Source organism: Montipora capricornis, chromosome 3, assembly GCF_036669925.1.
Source record: "Montipora capricornis isolate CH-2021 chromosome 3, ASM3666992v2, whole genome shotgun sequence".
NCBI lineage: Eukaryota > Metazoa > Cnidaria > Anthozoa > Scleractinia > Acroporidae > Montipora > Montipora capricornis.
In genome coordinates, this window is record NC_090885.1 from 48366356 (window position 1) to 48386268 (window position 19913).

Sequence of the window (19913 nt, forward strand, 5' to 3'; positions counted from 1 at the left end):
TTTTATTGAATTACACTCAAAAGTATGTCAGAAGCCATTTTGTTTCCTTTGAAGCTAGCATTGCAGTTTATTGATAATTTTGTACGCCATACTGTATTTAGTATTGTGCAGTAGGAAAATTAAACAGCACCAACTTGAAAATGGGTGTGGCAAATGAACGATATGGAACCAAAATTGGTGTGCATGACATATCTTTACCTTATTGTACTCAATTTACCAACATTAAAATGCTTGATACGTACAGCGGTATAGATGTGAGAATGAAGTGACAGTATGGTTAACTAAAATTTGTGTGCTACTATACACGCACTGTTCTTGACAGAATGTCAAACGATGTCGAGGAGAACCCTGGGCCTAGAGTGTTTGATCCAGCAAAAGCAGTATTAGTCGGTGAATTAAACTTTTCACGATAGCTACGCCATCTTGAGTCCTGATGCATTGTGGTCTATCCAGGCTAACAAACCCATGGATTGTGCCAAACGCGAAATCCAAGATAATGTTGCTATTTCTGAAAAGGTCAGTTGGTGATTTGAAACAACATCAGCAAAAAACAAGAAAATCAAATCAAATCAAAATCGTAGAGAGAAGTATTAGACAGTTTTTCATCCTCTTGCCAAAGACTATATCTCAGACGACCCATATGCATTTTAAGAATTGTGGTGAACTTCTTTGTTTGCACATCTAATATCGCTCTCAAATTTTGTGATTTTAATAAAGCATAGCTCAACACCCTTCTTTCCAGCACCTCCTCTTCTTCCTGTGGTGTACCATATGTACGCATTGCGTACCTATTTCGTTAATGTTATTGCTGTATTGTTGATTAAGTACGTAGATAAAAGATTTGACAGATATTCTGTTCTTAAGCTTTCTTGTAGATTAGTTTTAAAATTTGTTTCCTCTTTCGATGTAATTATACCTGGTAGTTTCAAAACTGTATTGTGAAAAGCTGGTGTGCACGATGAGGCCCCACCGGGTGTCATCTTGGAATCGATCCACAACAATCACCTTTGAGTTTCATGTCAGTTTTTGTCCTCAATCCTTGAGGTTAATATACGGGTCTGCGGTTTTACATCTTCTTAAGAGCTAGCGCTATATCTTGCTTCATATTTTCCATGTCAGCATGGATTAAAACAACAACAAGGAGCATTCACTGAAGATCAAACGATATACTCAATTAACAAATTAATTCTACGCCGTTCTTTCACTGTTGGTCTCATGGGTTTGAAAATTCTCTAACGGACAAAGGAAATGAAAGTGATTGCTCAGACATTGGCGCCCGAGTTTCATCTTTTACCTTTTCACCTGGAATCTCAGTTTGAACATAATCCTCAACTGACGCTTACTCATCCTGGAAGAACGAAAGGCATTATGAAATATCTAGCTGCCTTTTAATTGATTAAATTCCTCTTCCCTCGCCCCTCACACTTCCCTTCAGCGTACTTCCACAATTCTCCCTGGATTTATCTTTATGGCACCAAGGATCTACCTTTCTGGTGATAGAAAATTATGGCTCTCCGGTAAACAAAAAGTTAGGAGCATCTTAACTGAGATATCTGTTTTTCGTAAGCACATGTTATTTCTGAACATTTGTACAACTTATTCTACAAAAGGACAGGTGTGCGACAAAGGCAGTTTGTAAAGATGTTACGATGCTGGGCCTTCATCCTGTCAGGGGTGGTACTAATAAGTAACGTGATAAGTTAGGGTACAAACAACGGTAATCTAATAGCACTTTCCTCAAGAGAAAATTGGGAAAAGCCTTTTACCAACAGAATTAAGACACAACTATGTCCCAACATTTACCTGTAACTGCTAAGCCGTCATTGTTCCAATCTGAGACATACTGAAGCTGACTGTGCAGGCAGAACATTTTAAACGCATTTTAGGATCATTAAGTACTTACCTTACCTGTCGACCTATCTTATATATAGAAAAAAATACTCTACTTTTATTCTTTTTATTTTCAGATCAGTTAAGATGTATTTCGTTGTTTTGTCAGCAGTCTTCAAAGCATTAACCTCAGCTCCAAAGCGTGACCTCCAAAGCTTTGAAATGGTCGATAACATATGTTACGGCAGAAATACACAGCAGTTAAATTTACATTTAGGGGTTTTGACACGAAGATCAAGTGGGAAATTGATCAGGACGATGATATAATCTGTTTCTGCAAATACATTTCAAAGATTAACTTCTAAAACCGATTCAAGTTACAAATGTAAATAACGAAACAATGGTCGCAACAACGCTGGTAATGTTTTTACTATTCCCCCTTTAGCACATAATCTTCCATTGAAAACATCTTTGACAAATGCACTCGACGCCCAAAGTTATTTGCGTTAAAACGTACACCAATTAAAAAGCACTAGAAAAGGCCTAGGATTCGTAAATGAAAAGCATCTGCAGCGCAGTGCAAAAAGTAAAGTGTTTAAAACCATAGTTTCTCATAGTGACTACGTTCTTATTCGTGCTGCCTAGAACGAAACTGGAATGCAGCGTTGTTCAAACAGACTTAAATGGTGTATTAATTTCTAGAAGACAACTAATGCACCTTTCATATTCACGCAAATGAGCGTCTCTTGATATTTTTCTTTTTGGATGACAAATAGTGCTCACAGTTCTTTGCTTTCAGCCCCATTTTTATCTTCATGCGTTGCTCCATCTTCTTACCCTTTGGTAATCCATGGCTTCAGAATTCTCCGTTAATGGCAACATTAAGTGCATTCTCTATTTATTTGCGATTACAATGTTTTCTGAGAAAGTAATAGTTACGTAAATTATACTGCTTATGCCCCGCTTGCCGACGAAACCATTCATTGGCTGGTAAGATTACTTCATTTCCTAGTGCATTCGTTCTCAAAAGCATCCACATACGCTCTCCGTATTCAGCCATAAATAATCAAGCTTCTCCCACACCTGCTCAGTATTGTTTATGCTGATGTTTATCGATCACATGAATGCATATCGCATAAGGCGTAAGACAAGCGGTTTTCACACTTCCACTCAGTTTGTTGAGATAAGTGAATAGCTCAATTCCAGCTTCCTTCCTCTTGACAAATGCATTGCCGTCCAATTCCAGTCCCTTATCCTGCTCTCGACTGTTCAGGAACACTGGAAAGAAATTCATCAATAGTGTTGGTTAGAAGATTTGAAGGTTGGCTCTTAGGTTTATTCCCTTACCTAAAATGTTGTCGATAACTTTAAAATACGAGAATAGAACCATAATTAAAAGAAATCATCTTAAACGAGAAGTTGGACATTTTGCAACCCTATTACAAATTCATCACCAGTTTTCAAGAATAGTGTTTAACATGTTAAAGTTAGTTGCAGCAAAGTCAGCATTCGGTTGCTATCAAGTTGTCCGAATTGTTAACCTCATGAAAATGAATTTGATATCGAAAGAAAAGTCAAAGAAACTCTGTATCAATCACCCCTCTTCTTTTGAAGGAGCCAAGCTTAGAGGAACAGGGAAAGTTTTTCATGAATTTGAATTCCCAACTTTCGTTCGCATTGCATGGTCATACTTTTCAAGCATACGTCCATTTCGTGACCCTACGTGCTTGTGTTTGAAATTTTAATAGTTTTAATTAGAGAAATATCTGCGTTTTTGAAGTCAGTGTATTTCTATTTACTCATCTCCGAGTTCCGCGTCAAAAAGAAACCAATAATGCCATTCTCGAAATAAACTTCGCGAGTAATAAGCTTGCTCAAACTGCTGCTTTTGTCTCAGTTTTTTTTTTCAAGAAATATTCAAATGACGGTTATTTGTTACAGTTCCTGCTTGCGAGTGACAAGCACATTCTTAATGGTAAATTGCATGTGATGAAACTATCGTCACATGCAAAATTTAACCTTTCATTTGCTTTCAAATCTCAAACGAAGACGAAAGAAAGGTATACATGGCAAAGGGCTCAAAACATTCATGCTTGAAAAACTTAGTGGTAGGTTTAAGTCAAGTAAATAGTGGAGAGAAAATTAGCTTCGCCTGCATTTCTTTCAAAGATATATTAGTCTCGAACCTCCCATGGAGAAAAATATTGCTTCAAGCAGAAATCGGAGATATAGAAAAAAATTCTCTCTCATTACAACGCTGTATTTTGACGGCTTGCGGTCTTTTCCACAAAGAGATAATAAATTGCATGAATAGTAGTGCTGTCCACTTAAAAAGGTTTGGGAAACTGAGGTAATAATCGAAAAAATTAAACTATTCCATTATTGTCCTTTTAGAATGTTGAAAAATACTGCAATTTCTTAACTCGCCATCGGGTTTAGCAATTGTGATTCCACAAAGTAGTATTGCGCATCGAAAAGTGGTTGTTGTTTCGTAAACGAACTGTGTGCCCTACTTTTTTTTCTCGTAGTTTTCATCTTTGCGATCTCATACGCTAGGTGGGAAACAAAAGAAGAAGGAAAAGAATAGCAGTTTTGCTTTTCACAATATATGCCTAGGCATAAAAAAACATTTCGACCCATTCACCATCTGTTTCTCTTCGATTTATGGCCAAGGTGCCAAACAGGAGGGCCACAAATTGAAGGAAGAGAAAACAAGACGCCCAAGCTCTTCTCAACTGGAGTCGAAATTACGACCTTCAGAAGTTACTGGTTCACTGAGATGCTTTAAGACAGCAAGAAAGAAAGACAGACAAACAACCTTAAAACTAAAAGCTAATCATCATTATTCACGTCGTAAACCGTATACTAAATAAATGCATGTTTAAAATCGGCTTGGAATCCGTGATTAACACTCACATTTTATTTGAAAAACTCTATATATAATCATTATCTGTTAATCGAAATAAGCAGCAGTTGCTAAAGAACTCTTTAAAATATCCTGCGCGGCCATGGCGGCAGTGACAGGAGATTCGTAGTTCATGAAAATAACGTCCTCATTTTCCCACTTGATAGTTATGAAGTAGATGGTTGATTTCGAGTCATTGCAACAATTCTTGGTGATTCCATGTAATTTTTGGCAATTCCATGTATGATTTACTCAAATTTCATATATAATTATCTTCATTCACAAACATGAATTAGGGGTACAGGGATGGCGCAGTGGTGCGAGCACTCCAAGGGGGCCTGGATTCTATCACCAGCCTCGGTGTCATATGTGGGTTGAGTTTGTTGGTTCTCTTCTCTGCGCCGAGAGGTGTTTCTCCAGTGAAAAGTGACCTGTACTTTAGCCGGGGGGACCCGCCCATTTTTACGATGACAAATTATTCATCGTATATTATCACCACAGCATTCCATGTATGATCTACTCAAATTTCATACCTTACCTTCATTCACAAACATGAATTTGTCACTGGAATGAAAGAACTACGAGCAAACTGTGATCGAAGTTGCTGACGAAAAAAGTGCCCTAACACTCAGGTAGATTGAATATTATATTTTCTTTCTTTGCTATATGTTTCGTCTTAAGGATGTGGGTCTGATCCATATTTTCAGCATGGCCCGGAAATGTTGACTTGACAACATCCTTTTCGGCAGATTGGCTTCTTCGTTCTCACAATTTTGCGAGCCTAGTGAGCGAGCGAGGACTTTTAGAAGTTTACTTGTGCCCTCTTAACTACTTAAGCTCTATTGGATTGATTTCTTGAATTTTCTTGCCGGTTAAAAAATGTCACTCTGAGTGCATTCGACACTGGGCACAGTCAAGAACATGGACATGGATAAGACAATAAAACCCAGGAGCCCATGGGTGATCCCCATGGGTAATGGCTCCTGGCTAAACTTAAAACAAGTGGAGTGAAATGCATAGAAAGTGTCAGTTTCGTCAGATTCCATACTAACAAGTTATAATTAAGCTAAAATATATACAAATTTGTTTGCAAAACCCTCATAAGCAATTTCAATTAAACAGCGAAAGTATGTTGCATGTTGTGCGTCTACTGTACGTGAGAAAACTGCTGAGGTACAGACGCTTTTCAACCAGGCCCGAGGGTTCCCTTTCACTTGTTAATGTCGGCTGTATACCCTATTTAGGTGTGGAAGTGTAAACATTGTTTCAAGTGCATTTACGTGGATAATAAAAATTGCGTCGACTTAAAACTTAGTTTAGTTCATTTGGGTGATCTGTGAAGCAATTAAACCAATGTACAAACATTAATCCACCTGAACTAGGTTGCACAGCAAGTTACGAAAGATTAACGATGATATAGCTTAAGAAAATGCCAATTTATGCCCTGAGAGGTAAGATTTGTATTCATCTTCAGTTTGCTTTCCGAAAGCAAATTTAAGATAAATAGAAATCCTATCTTTCAGGGTATAAATTGGCATTTTCGTTCTTGGCTTTATACTCAGAGATTAATTTTATGCTGCTTTGTTTTTTTGTAAAATAACTGACGAATTTAGATTCACAAACTTTTGCGTTCAAATAGGGAAGGCCGATGTTAAATTTTAAACGAGATACGGTCCGCGTACCTTCCGTCCATTCAATTTTCATCAAAATAGAAAATTGAAAGTTAGGAATGACAAATCTTGATTTTCAATTTTTGATATTCAGAAAAACAGAACTTTGTTTTGGCCTTTCACATAAACATGATTAAGCGACAAAGCTCTATCTTGGTATAGATTTGCTTTGCTTCAGATTTAATGAAAATAGAAATGCGACAAGATTTGCTAAAATTTCTTAAAGAAATAAACGTGCAAAAACCAGTTCCAAAACTGGAACATCAAACTTCAAAATCAATTTTTGATTTCCGCAAATACGAAAAACAAAAATTGACAACACCGGAAGTGGAAGAACTAAGATGGCGGCAAGCCATCATTATTGTTCGTACATTTTTTTGTTTGCGGCTTTGGGCCTGATTTCACAGGAGCCTTGCTTTATTAAACCCAGACCGAAATATAGGTATACGTTTACTGTGAACGCGCGAACGCAACTATTAGCTTCGCATTTTGTGCCTTATAATGAGTTTGCCTGAATTTCAATGCATCCCCTGGTTCATTTGAGTTTCCGAATAGCAATTTACTTCTTTAAGACCCGGGGCCCGTTTCTCGAAAGTCCCGAAACTTTACGGGCCATATTCGGGTGTCACTGTTCCCTCTGTATCTCAAGAACGGAGAGGGTTTAAGTAGTTAAATTTCGCAGTCAGTTTGCTTTTTGCTACCTTGAAAACATGTTAAAAGGTCGGATTTTCAAAACAAGCGGTTGGCAGAATTTATAAGAACCCAATCAGCCTGAACCCCGAAAATGGGTGTTTTTATATGCGGGTTTTTACTGTACAACAGCTCACACGAAATGCATAAGAATGGCTTAGTGAGAATGGCATCAAGCATTGTAGTTCCTGTTTTAAAGAACATAAAATTGATTGAAATTGTCAGATTTTGTTATTTCGTCTAATTAATGAAACAGGAAGGAGTGATCGAGGACAACTTCGCCAGCCCGTTCCATCAAAAACATTCAGTCATTTCCTTATGCTGAACAGGAAGAACAAGTCGAAAAAGTAATGCTTGGGAGCAGAAATAATGATCAATGTGTTGGCCGAATGATATGTGCGAGTCCACACAGCACGGTCGTTATGAGCTGTTTCAGCCAGGTCTTCAAGAAGGATTTAAGTATCCCACAACTCAAATGAACCAGGGGATGCAGTGCAATTAGTTCAGGCAAGAGAAAATGAGGGGACAGAGAGGGAGGCTCAGGGCGTTGGCCGGGATATGTTATGTCCACGAAAGTTATTTTTAGACGAGCGAAAGTCTTTGTTCTAGCGGAAGTCTGTCTTCCGAGACGTCTGCATGCAGTCTTGCCTCGCTCTCAGGTTCTTAGTGAAAAGAAAAAATGATGGCGCACGTGGAATGCTGATGAATATTTATTTTCATTCAAACATCGGACCGAGTTTGGCCTGCATGCGGACGTCTCGGAAGACTTCCGCTCGTTTAAAAATAACTTTCGTGGACATGACATATCCCAAGGGCTGGACCGGGAGCCTCCCTCTCTGTCCCCTCATTTTCTCTTGGTTCAGGCAAATTCATTGTGAGGCACAAACTGCGAAGTAAACACTTGCCTCCCGCTCACCTTTGCAATATTTTGGTCTGATTTTAATACAGCAAGGCTCCTGTGAAATCAGACCAAAAATGTACGAACAATAATGTAGAAGGTTGTGCAGAAATGTCGCTGCAGTTTTCCACCTACCCTACATTTCTCCACGCTATACATGCATCGTCGACCGTCTTGCCCCATCTTGGTTTTTTCACTCCCGGAGTTGCCGTCCCCTCCCCCCACACCTATTTCGTCCCGTTTTTCAATTTTTGATTTTCGTATTTGCGGAAATTAAAAATTAATTTTGAAGTTTGAGTTCCAGTTTTGTAACTGGTTCTGGCATGTTAACGAATTTTGGCAAATCTTGTCATATTTTTATTTTCAGTACACCTGAAGCAAAGGATATCTAAACTAAAATGGAGCTTCTTCGCTTATGTGAAAGGCCAAAACAAAGGAGAATTAAAAATTCACCCATGATTTCTGTTTTTCTGAGTATCAAAAATTGAAAATCAAGATTTGTCATTCCTAATTTTCAATTTTCTTATTTGATGAAAATTGAATGGACGGAAGGTACTCGGACCAGATACAGCCGCTACAAAGCATTTATACGGTGGTAACGCAAAAGTCAATAGTAAACATGGGGATTAACATTTACATAGTATGGGAAAGGAACCGTTTAGCCAAAACTGATGAAAAGTAAATAACACAAAAATGACTTGCGAATCATTTTGGCCTGTGTTTGTTAGCTTTAATGATTTCATTGTGGGCTTGACTTAACTTTTTTCACGACGTTTGAGCGATTAATAGACTGCTCTCCGGTAATTAAACGTGGTAATTATTGAACTTTAAAGGTGAATAAATGATGGTTAGAACTATACCGCTTATTTTAGACCCGCCTATATAAAAGAGATTTGCAAATAAATGAGATTTTACCAACAAATGGACGCAATTATTTGTGTTACTAATACTGGACAACTTCTACTAAATAACATCCTAAATTAACATAAATACTATTTTTCAAAGAGCTGAAAGCTCAGTCCAGAATTAATTTCGAGCAGAAGCGAAACTTAGTAAGTGTAGTTCTCTGAACCGTGGTGTATTTGCTTGCATGGTATTTGGGGATTGCGGAAGGATTTTTTCGGGTGTGAAGCGGGAGATTTGGAATGAGGGTGTGCAAGGGACAAATTCTCTCTATGTCAGATGTCATATGATTATGGAAAAATCTTTGCGAAATTGTTAAATGGCGGAAGGAAGAAGAATGTGTGACATAGCGAATATAGGAAAACCCCACTGTGCTATTCTGAATTCACTGTTGAGGCACTGACTCCTAGCTCAGTCACTGAAAAGACCTTTATCAATTATATTGTTTATTTCTATATAGTTATCAACGGTTTCATGATCTTCATTTGAAATTCATAACGATCATTTCCGGCAGTCTTATCATGACTGTGTCATTTTCATTTTGGGAAACAACTCAAATTTGAGAAAAGCATATTTTAAAATTGGGGACGTAATTTATCGCTGGGGACGTTCTAAGCTAAGGCTTTGGTGATTAGTAGTGAAGGCAATCATCATGCGGCTATTATTCCTTCTTTAATGGCCTTAATCTGCCGGGAGCAGGTGAAAAACGACCCACTGTTGCCATCTACCAATATTCTCATTCATCCGCAAAATTCGCATCAAAAACTGTGGCCGACGTGGTTGCTTTCAAATTACAAACAAAAATAAGAAAGACGGCTCCTTCTAATTGTTTCTATTATGATGATCCTGTTCGGGTATATCATGGGCAAACTCTCCCCTATATAGTCATACCTTGTTCGTGCTCGATCGAAAACTTAAACAAAGGTACCCCGTTATTCTTTCAAACCAGGCAGTGTCGAAATTCGTGGATCATTTTAACATTGGTTGCTTTCCCGTTAATGTTTTAGCCTTTAATATCAGGATTCAGTTGGACAGAGTTGGCAAAGTTCACAACTGCATGTGAGTATCCATTCTGTTGTCGCACTGACGATATCGTTTTGTTTTTTTTTTGTAGCTGAAGCTACGATGAGTGTGTCAGTGCCAAGTGCATGAACTGTTTTGTTTCATGTCCAGAACGATCTTAGTGAAGTAAGCGGTTGCAAACTTTAAGAGAAATCCCGAAAAAAGACAGGAATTTACTTGCAGTAGACGAAATGAGGAGCACTCTAGCTAGAAACCTTGTGACAGTAATTTTTGTACTTTTATAATATCGCTTGTTTTAAGGATCCAGTCAAATCGATCTGTGATACGATCCGAGTTCTTCCACCGAGCTTTTCAGACCGACTTTTCGTATCAGCTGTTCACAACTGCAGAGCATCATAAACTTTTAAAATTTACGCAACGTAGCAAAGTAAAGGTAACCTTCACTTTCCAGTAAATTACTTTCTCTTGTACAGGTATACTCATTCAAGAGACAATCAATTCTTTTCTTTTTTTTTTGCGCGGCATTTTTTAACCACGCCTTCGTTAGAAATAAGCATCTAGCAACCTCTACTGCAAAAGCTTTTTCAACATTTGTAAAAAACATGACATGGTATTATCAGCGAGATATCAGCGTATGAATTGCATCTTAATAACGACAAGACGCCAATTAGGCGTTCAAGTGGGATGCACTGATCAAAGCAAGCAATATGCCGCGGCTGTAAATAAAAATTCTAGAGTCTGTGACAACATTCCTTGGAACAGTACACGAATATATAGACCTGAAACTTTCGCGGCTCTCTCTCCCCTCACAATGGAAATGGAATATGACACCAATTCAATCAGAAGGCGCATGCCCAACTATTCCCAGTCCTCTGCCGTGCATTTCAGTGTAAAACATGTAAAAACTCTCAAGCAAGCAAGAGGCGGTTTTTTCACAGGATGGGAACTGTTCCATCATTTTTCGTAAACTGGACAAAACATATTTTGAAAAGTGTATCAAAAGAAGGCCGTACGACGTCATGACGTCATGGTACAGATTTTGCGTTAGAATGTTTTCAAACTGTTGCGTTGTTGGAGTGCTTTCCTAGTAACATCATCTAAATCATCAGAGTTTTTCTGTTTTGTTGATGTCTTGAGACAGACAGGACAAAGCCAGTTTTTAGGTACTTTAGAAAGTTTAATGCAGAACAAGTGGTAGAATGAAATTGGGCGTGATTTGTTAGAACAACAAACAGTCTTCGCCAGTATCAGATCTACAAAAGTACATTGCTTTGGGTAGGTTGGGTTGGGGATACAGTGCTTCTGTGTGTACCGCTGCCCAAGGATCTCTGGTAGTACACAATTTCTCCAAAAATGATTCAGTTTTGGTAGAACACAGTTCCAGTGCTCAATGTCAGGGTTAATTCTCTCACAAACTACCGCAATTTGCTGTACTTGAGTTCAGTTGTGAAAAGGTGCTGTTGAACCTGATCGCAATACTGGTGATCTCTTTTGAGATTGAGATTTCCGTTATTCTCAGTTAGACAGGAACTGTTACATTTTATGTAATCTTTAAAAGTCAATTCTTTCAGACAATTCTTTCACTTAACCTCTCTACAACCTTGACCACAACAGTCACCAGCAACACATAAAATCTGGAGTTTCATGAAGCCATGCAGGGGTATTGTTTATTGATAAATGTTCCACACTTTTCAATCCTGAAGGTTTTGTGGTTTTACTCTCATGATCGGTTTTCTCAAAAGCATTTATTGCTGTACTTTCATGTTTACAACCATGTTCTGTAGCGTCATTAGAAAACTTGAAAATATTTAGATAACAGATTGTCTTTATTGAGACTAATTGAGTGCTGCGATGGACCGATTAGAGTGACTGGCTTGCTTACTGATAGAAACACCAATTCGTCTGCTCAATGACGGAAAAAATTACTGTTTTTAGCTTGGTTTCTTTTATCTTCCTCTACATAATTCTAACTTCATCTTAACACCAGTACAGACAACAAGCAACATGTTATAATCCATGTCCAACTATCTCTTATCAAAGAGGTCTGTGATGGTTTTAACGTTCCTGCTTTGTGATACAAATGACTGAAAATAAGGTGGAATTAAACTTACCAGAACTGGTTTGGTTATTGCAGGAGTTCAGCTTAGCATAAAAATAACTCAATTCGCCAGGCGATGGAGGTGCGATTTCAGGGTTATCTTGCTTTGCAATGGCTAGGGTTTCTCCCCTTGAAGAATCAAATTATCAAAGGAAACATCAAGTTTTTGCTTAAAGTGCCACTACGATGAAAATTTTGCGTGTCCTTTTTTCTTTAGATTGAAAATAGACGTACTAAATAGGCATCATGCCAATTTTTATCTTAAAATTCCCACGGAAAGTATGATTATTGTAACGTAGTTTTTCGGTTTTCACTGTCCGCCATTACTCGAACGGCAAATGACCGTGAGCAAGGAAAAGGGTTGGGTCTAGCTGGATCGCCTGGGGTCTGACGTTATATGCGCAACGCTCATAATAAACGCGGCTAATTTCCCATGTCGTCTATGAGATGTGAGAGATCACCGAGTTGCTTTTTGCTGATATTATATACATTACTCCTTGATCGCTTTGTTCGCTTTGTCAGACGCCCACGAAGCGATGCGCGTATGACGTCACGAGCCAAGTCTTGCGTGAAGACCGCTTACAAAATAATCGCCGTCCGAGTAATGACAAACAGATTTTTAGCGGTTTTTGGCTGGCTATTTCCCGACTTATCTCGCTTCTATCGTTCTAAATTTAAATGCATTGTATTATTTTGAACATATTGACTTAATTGACATTGAAAAAATTCGAAAAGAAAACCAAAAATTTTCGTCGTAGTGGCACGTTAAGTTTCCTGGCTGGTATGAAATCAACATTTTCTAACTTCAGAAATGGCACTTTTTTGACATAAGATGGCATAATCCACGCGAATTTTAACTCGGTAAGCGCCAATTAACCTCGTAAGTTTTTGCGAATGGCGAAGTTTTCCTATCATAAAAAACTTTTTGATAACAACATTTTGAATGAAGCCTGAAACCATGTGATTGTAGGCTTGAAGGCTGCGAAAGGCTTTGAACTGTTCTTACAAATAATGACTTGTTTCAAGCACCAAATACGATACTAAATCGGACCAAAGTTCTTTTAGGGAATTATAAATAGATCAATTCCAATAGGACAAATCTTTTCTTTGTATCATTCCTTGACCTTTGAATCAAATCTCCAAGTTTCACTGGCTGATCAGTCATTCTAATTCCAACCTTATTTTTTCCTGTAAGTATTGAGGTTTCAAGAAATCTGAAACGCCAATTGGATTCTACGACTTTTAGAGCATCATATATGTTATTTTACGAGAGATTATCTCGCTAAAATAATTTTATAGTCGAAAGTTATGGAGGCAGCTCATAGTAATAAGCCCCCTGTTGTTTCCTTTGAGCTTCCTCGCTAAGAAAAAAAATCTTCTCTTTTATTTTGTGTAATAAATGTGTTACTTTAAATACTTTAACTTTTTACATATATAAAGCTCCAAAAACTGCAAAATCGGGACTCGGAGGCGCGTATCATCAATTACGACTCTGACGCAGATGAACTTATTCATACCCTGGGGTAGAGAAACCTGAACGGTTAACGCGCGATCTCTAAATCAATTTTAATGTGTAAAACGCTACACATCTTGCGTACGGTACTACGGCAAGAGCTACTGAAATTTAAATTGACCAACCAGAATTCAGCGAGCGGGAAAAACTGAGCTATCCGACGTCACGTCGCTTGTTAGCAGTAAAAGAGCCAGAAAACCATAAAATGATTTTGCGGCAACCTGATTGTCAGCAAACTTTGGCGCCGATACTGGGTTGCCAGAGAGCGGCGATTCGAACGTCAGCTGTTGTGCTTTGGCTGTTAGAGCGGTTTTCAATTGAGTGTCGAAAGTAATTAGATAATTACTTTGGTTTATGATTACTTCACTCAGTGATTGGTTCAAAGTTCTCGCGGCATTTTTTCAACCAATCAGAAGTGAAACCAAAACCAATCGTGGCTCACGCGTGCACATTTTCCCGCGCTTTGTGTCCGTTACGTGTAATTACTTCGAGTTTTGATTGGTTTGCCGGATTTTTTCAGTCCTTTTTGATTGGCCAAAGTAATTTCTTTGGTTTTGGTTTTACGACACTCATTTGAAACTCGCTCTATCTATGCTTTTTCTAACTAATTTAAGATGAATTCAGCCTAGTATTTTCGAATAAACGTTTTCTGAAGTATAACAATACAATACAAGTTTGTAGGATAAGTTGATGCCCATACTGAAACACAATATACGAGATAAGGATAAACTAAGCTATAATAAGGGGTACGTAACGAATTGAGAGGAAAATAAATTATTCCAGTTGCTTTAGAAATTTTGCTTGCGGCATTAGCAATATGTTGTTTCCACGTAAGGTTCTCATCAAGGATGATACCCAAAAACTTTGTTTCCTTTACTCATTCGATGGCGTAATTACTTATTTCTAGTTTAAGATTTTTCAGGGGGCCCGTTTCTCGAAAGTCCCGAAACTTTACGGGCCATTTTCGGGTGTCACAATTCCCTTTGTATCTCAAGAACGGAGAACATTTAACTCGTCAAACTGCACAGTTATTTTTCTTTTTGTTACCTTAAAAACATGTTAAAAGATCGACTTTCCAAAACGAGCGGTTCGCAATTTCACAGATGGCTTTTCGGGCCCGAAAAGTTCTCGGGACTTTCGAGAAACGGGCCCACATGGCCGCTACCAACACAGTATTTTCCACAGACTCTCCAATTTGTCCTGTTGTTTATATTTCTCGCTGCAATCTAACACAACTGTTGACGTCATGAAGACCTTTTTGGCCACGCGGGAAATGTCGCATTTCTTTGGCCAAAATGTTAAAGTTCGTGCTGCGAAAAAACTCACTTCGGACATTTGTAGAAAGATTCTAATGACGGAATTCTATCAAGCAAAGCGTGAATTTTAAGGATATAAGAAATAACAAGTGGTGGTGAAATTTCGAGTCATGTGCACTTTAAAGCATATTCAGTTGAGTGATGTTTGAAAAAGCCAAACTGATTATCCGAGAGTATTTTATGCTTATTCAAATAGTCCAATAAACGATTATAAGTTACTCTTTCTAGAATTTTTGAAAACGCGGGAAGGACAGAAACAGGTCTATAATTAGAAAAGGTAACTTATCGCCAGATTTAAGTATGGGCAAGAGATTATGAAGGTAAGAGAAGTAATCCCTCATACTGGCTCTATTCCCATCGTAATCCCTCTTAGGTTATTTTTAGATATTAAATTCTCAACCTCGTATAATGCATTTCGCGTGCTCTGATTGGTTCACTCAATCTCGGTTATCAGCTCATATACCTTGGTTTGACCTTATATGGTAAATGATTGCGTTAAGCGTTGCTAAACTACAAATGTTTTCGTCGGAATGCCAAATTTCTCTTTGAATAAAGCCAAAAAGGAGAAAAAAAACTTTCTTTGTGGAAAGTTTGGATCAATTCCGACGTTTAGAAGTACGTGAAAAGACAAGAAATGTTTTTGTGATGAGCCTGCGTCTGTCTGACAACAAGGTATTGCACAACATCGGATCAGTTCTCATCAAGTTTTTTTGCGATTTCGCTCGGATTTGCTCGCTTTTTCGGCTCGTATTTCGTACTTCCAAATTTTTGGAGTTGAAGGAATTTAAAAAAAGAATTATTCCATTCGCGCTTGTTGGATATGAGACTGGTTATAGCCAACTCGGCGCTATGCGCCTCGTTGGCTATTTACCATCTCATATCCAACGCGGAACGCGCGCTTATGGAATAATTGTTAAGGACGGTGCCTACTAATTCAAAAGTATTTTTGCCCCGATTTATCATGCAGGAAAGGTAGATCTTCCCAAGTGTTATTGAAATCCAAAACGAAATTTGGGGGTAACCACGCATTTTTCAAAGATAATTCATGAACAATATTTGTATATACAAAGCAATGTATGGCATTCTTTCTGAAATTAAAGCTCAATTATCTCTAAAGAATGCGTGGCTACCCCCAATTTTCTTTTTCGATACCAAGAGTACTTACTAAGATCTACTTTCTCTGCATAGTTTTAAACCGCGCAAAAATATCCCTGCATTAGTAAGCATCACCAATAGGAAATCCGTGTATCTGGAGATGCGCAGAACGTATGCGCAATAAAAATAGTAGGCACCGTCCTTAAATATCAATTTTCCCGCGGATAATGTTGCCGCGCGCGTTACGTGGAAGTTTCGTGGAGGAGGGAAAGTGCAGCAATTCTATACGATGCCACTCTCCGTTTTCAAAATTGAGTTTCATGGCCTGATAAAATTCATTGTCTGCAAGATACAGGTTTCAAACATACATCCTTGGAATTGCTTAACTGTCTAGTTTACAGTGATACCAATTTGAAGAATTTCCAATCTATCAAACCGTGTAAAATAATTTTGACAGATGCAGATATGTTTACCTTGGTTGCATTGCGTTACTTGTCCATTTTAGTGCGCACTTTCTCATCGTCTACAAAATTCTGTCGCTTACAAAACTCGTCCCTGTCAAGATACAGTTTGCAATCATATATCATGGAAATCGGTTAACTGTATAATTCACTCTGATACCAATTTTACGATTGTCTAGTGTAGGAAACCGTGTTAAATAATTTTGTAAGAGGGAGCTACATTTTACGCGTGCGTTGCAAATTGACTTCAATCCGATCTTACGGTTTAAAAATTTTTATCGTGCGGTCAATTGAGATTTTCCTGTCATGTGTGATACTGTTTGAAAGCGTTAGCTGTCTAATTTATGAATATCATAGAATTAAGTCACCATAGTTTAAGTCGGCTAAGAAAATCGAGAACGCGTTGACCAAATCAGGAATATGTTACTTGGTGACTGTAGTCCGCGATATTTCATTGTGTACAAAATTCTGTCGCCTATAAAACTCGTTACTTTCAAGATACAAGATGCAAAGATATATCATTCAAATTGCTTAACTGTGTTGTTTACAGTGACACCAATTTCAACACTGTCCAATGTACGAAACCGAGTTTAATAATTTTGAAAGATGCAGGTATATTTAACATGCGTGCTTTGCAAATTGACTTCCATGCGATACCACTTGTTCATACATTTTTATCGCACTGTCTGTTCAAGTTTTCCTTTCATGTCTGATATCTGTCTAATTTATGAATATCTAAGAATTAAGTCGTCATATTTTAATCCCGCGAAGAAAATCAAGAACGTCTTAACCAAGTCAGCGATATATTACTTGTTGACTGTAGTCTGCGAATTGCCAATGTTTACAAAATTCTGTCGCTTATAAAACTCGATCCTTTCAAGATACAGGTTTCAAACATCTATAACTGAAATCGCTTAATTGTCTAGTTTTCAATAATACCACATTCAAGGTTGTGCCTTATACGAAACCGTGTTAAATCTTTTTTTAAGGAGGCAGCTATATTTAACATACGTGCTCTCCCAATTCACTTGAATCCGATAACACGGGTTCAAAAATTTTTATCAGACGCTTGATTCAAGTTTTCCTTTCATGTTTGGTACTGTTGTAGAGCTCTATCTGCCTACTTTATCACCATATAAGAATTAAGTTATCATATTTTAATCCCGCAAAGGAAATCGAGAGTCAGAGAGATCGTACTTATCGACTATAGTCTGCCATTTGCTATTCTGTACAAAATCCTGTCGGTTACATAACTCGTTCCTTCCAAGATACAGGTTTCAAAACATAAGTCATTGTAATCGGTTAACTCTGTAGTCAACAAGTGACGTTCGTCCACAAAATGTAGATACACGTTTGTCTCAATATCCTCCGCCATTTTTGTTTGATGGTAAATCGCGAACGACGCGAATCATTGCGTGGGAATTCGCTCAGCTGCCAACATTGGTAAAAATGAGGACATGTGATTAGCTATCAGTTAACCCTCGTGGGAATACCGGATCTCGCAGGAGATCTAAAAGTAACTTAAGAGGGATTACGATGGGAATAGGGCCAGTATGAGGAATTACTTCTCTACCTTCATAATCTCTTGGTATGGGTATAACACGAGCAATTTTTTATCAGGAACAATTCAGCAGGGGAACTTAAGGCCCAAAATGGCCGTCTTTTTAGTATTCTTTTTTTTATTTATTGCGAATTGGTCCTTTTGGCCTCGTTCAAGATTAAATATTCTTTTAAATTTTGCGTATGAAAGCGAGGCCAAAAGGGCCAATATTCAAGAAAAACCTTAAATAACAATGACCACAACCAGGTTTGCTGAGCCCGCGAGACTGAGCACCCCCAGAAAACCATTGTTTTAACGAAAACCTCTGGTCAGCAACCTGGTTCTGGTCATTGCTGTCTAAGGTCTCCCAATATTCAACCGGAAACATGGCAGCCATTTTGGAACAAGTCTTTAATTAAATTGGCCTCTTTTCGGTTATTTAATTACAGGACTAAATGTCAATCAAAATTAATTAGTAAATCAACAGTGATACATACACAATCAGATATTATATGAACATGGTTATATAATTAGGCATCTGGCTAAGCTACATAAAATAATCAATCTATACTCTAAAATTATACCACTAAAAACAAGAGAAACCGTAAATAAGATGTATTTAACTCAATTGAAACAAGTGATTTGGAGATCATGCTTGCATGGTATGTCCTTCCAGAGAGTTGCACCGAGCTTCGCTGAATAACAACATCTTGTCTTGAACTCCTCGGCCGATATCAGGACGAGGAATGAGAGAAAGTCCAAATGTGGTTACTGAACAATCTTAAATGTTCTGATATGATATCTCTTTAATTGTGGTTTGGTTATTCTGAAAATCCGTAGGTGATCGAATTTTGAACATTTTAGTATTTAGCAAATTAAAGTTAAGCCCTTTTTGTTAATGTTCTTGCCGTGTAGTTGATTAAGTACGTAGATAAAAGATTTGACAAATATTTTAAAGTTTGTTTCCTCTTTCGATGTAAATATACCGATGTGCACCTATGAGGCCCCACCGGGTGTCATCTTGGAATCGATCCACAATAATGTCCTTTAATTTATGTATTTTCCCCCCTATGTCCTCTCAAGGGAGATTATGAATTTTGGGCTGCATTTCCCGCGCTTGTTTACAGGGAGCTACTAATCACAAAACAAAAAAAAGGTAAACAAAAAGTTAGGAGCATCTTAACTGAGATATCTGTTTTTCGTAAGCAAATGTTATTTCTGAACCTTTGTACAACTTAATCTACAAAAGGTCAGGTGTGCGACCAAGGCAGTTTTTAAAGATGTTACGATGCTGGGCCTTCATCCTGTCAGGGGTGGTACTAAAACAGTTAAGTAACGTGATAAGTTAGGGTACAAAAAACGGTAATCTAATAGCACTTTCCTCAAGAGAAAATTTGGAATTTCAATGCAATTGTCTAGTGGGAAAGTCTTTTACCAACCGAATTAAGACACAACTATGTCCCAACATTTACCTGTAACTGCTAAGCTGTGATTGTTCCAATCTGAGACTTACTGAAGCTGACTGAGCAGGCAAAACATTTTAAACGCATTTTAGGGACATTAAGTACGATAGCATCTAATACCTTTTGCTTACCTGTCGGCCTATCTTAGAAAAAAACTCTTTTTTTTTTTTTGTTCTTTTTATTTTCATATCAGTTTAGATGTATTTCATTGTTTTGTCAGCAGTCTTCAAAGCATTAACCTCAGCTCCAAAGCGTGACCTCCAAAGCTTTGAAATGGTCGATAAGATACGTTAAAGCAGAAATACACAGCAGTTAAATTTACATTTAGAGGTTTTGACAAGAAGATCAAGTGGGAAATTGATCAGGACGATGATATAATCTGTTTCCGCAAAAAAATTTCAAAGATTAACTTCTAAAACTGATTCAAGTTACAAATGTATATTGCGAAACAATGGTCGCAACAACGCTGGTAATGTTTTTACTAATCCCCCTTCACCGCATAATCTTC

At 37.8% G+C, this 19913-nt stretch overlaps 1 pseudogene; it reads left to right on the forward strand.

Moving 5' to 3' along the window:
- The window catches only part of LOC138040417 (alpha-1B adrenergic receptor-like), a 47106-nt pseudogene that overhangs the window by 5682 nt on the left and 21511 nt on the right, over positions 1-19913 (forward strand).